Genomic DNA, 2,027 nt, shown 5'->3' with positions numbered 1-2,027 from the left:
CTAAGTTTAAAACCTGGGTGTATTGTTCTAGACTTGGTGTACCCGAGCGGACAACCCGAGCCGAGGAGGGGGCTACGTACCAGGAACCAAAAGGCCATCCGGCTTTGTAATTTGTCCGAGCCTCTTTCTAATTCAAGGTATGACACTAACAGAAAAAGGAGTTACGCCAGCGTGCACATCCCCGAAGATGAGAAGAGAAGGGTTTCGTAACAGTTTATATACAGTTCAAATAATATCAAAGCGGTAAAAAGCGACATTTAGCACAATAGGCCAAAACATGCAATAAAAATCAGATAATAAATAAAAGCCAATCATAACAGTTATTCTAAGCTCGAATTCTTGAACCCTGAAACGAAGGTTTTGATCCCCAGCGGAGTCGCCAGAGTTGTCACACCTCCTTTTTACCACCCGAGGGAATATAAGGGAGTTCTTCCACTTTAAATGACATTATTCGAAATGGGATTATTTATTCATTTTTATTCAGAGTCGCCACTTGGGATGGTTTATTTTTGGTGTCCCAAGTCACCGGTTTATTTTAAAATCCCAAATCGAGAAAATTTCGACTTTCCATTTGAAGTCTGCGAACCAGAAATTCTGAATAAGGAATTCTGTTAACCCGGGAGAAGGTGTTTGGCATTCTCGGGTTCCGTGGTTCTAGCACGGTAGCTTAAACTATTGTAATTGGCCTATTATCTGATTTTAATACATGTTTTAACCTATGGTTCAATTTTAGCTTTATAACCGCTTTTATTTAAATATTGTTACATATTGCAAATCATGTCACGGGAACCGTACCCCACAATCTACAACATGTTTAATTTTTAAAGATTAAATTGTGGCCGGGTCACATAAACGTACCCCCGGATTTCAGTAACTAGAGGTCACAAACTACGTCACGGGAACCGTACCCGTAGCTATGACAATTAATTAATTAATGCGTCTAAAGCAAACTATGAAGGTTCAAGGCATTTCTAAACTAATTTTGTATATATATGTGGGCCATAAATTATAACTTGTCTAATATGGCACACCTCAAACTAATCAAAGGTCTAATTAATTAGCTAAAGGCTTAACGTGATTTGAATTCAATCTAGGCAAACATTTAATCTAGCCTTAAGAACTAATAGACTAAAAAAAAGAAACCAGCGTTTGGTTATGTGAGAGGCCCAACTGGCAGCATGCCCAATTGGCTTTTGTGGGCCTACATCGAAGAATAAGAAACAAACCGGCTTGCAAGAAAACCAGGATGTGAATTGGACTGGCAAAGGATATTTCATACAACTGGGCCAATGCCCAAAGTCCAATTTTGTGATTCAACACAATTGATTGTAACAGGTTACACTACTTCACAAAAAAAAACTCAAGATTGAAACAAACAAGCACCAGCAGACCTTGCTAGTTCAATACAAATGCATAATGTATTTTTGGCACCAAATCACGTTCCATAGTAAGATTCAAAACCTTAATATTATATGGCTCAAACACCTATTATTTCGTCCCTTATCATAATGGAATCTAATTTTCAGCCAAAAATACAGACATGATTTCAAGAGAATACCCCTACTAACAGATTTTAAAGAAAGAAGTTCATGCTTACTGATTTTAATCAAAGAAATAACCAAGTAAAACCCAAACACTAAAAGTGACTGCATACTGACTATTAACTTGGAAATGAATCAGCTGACCATTTCAATGAAATAATGTAAATCGACTGAACAATCTGCTACAATAACCTTAACAGTCCCTTCATACAAACACAACTTCAAATCAATTAAATTAAGTGGCCAGAGCTAATGATTTGTCCACGATCACAAACAGAGCTTAAAATTAGAATAGAAAAGAGCAAACATAATGAAGAAAATTAAGCTAATTATAGAATCTAATGATTTCAGGAACATAGAAAACAGCATTTAACAGACTGGTATGCCATAGATTTTCAGCTCAATCAAATAACTTCATGTTCTTCCATTCACATGTCAAGGAAGTGTGATGAATACCTGGTTACAACAAATAAACAAAGAAAAAGC

The sequence above is a fragment of the Nicotiana attenuata genome, unplaced genomic scaffold (assembly GCF_001879085.1).
Source record: "Nicotiana attenuata strain UT unplaced genomic scaffold, NIATTr2, whole genome shotgun sequence".
Taxonomy (NCBI): Eukaryota; Viridiplantae; Streptophyta; class Magnoliopsida; order Solanales; family Solanaceae; genus Nicotiana; species Nicotiana attenuata.
The sequence above is the reverse complement of the archived record's forward strand: the minus strand, read 5'-3'. Positions refer to the sequence as shown.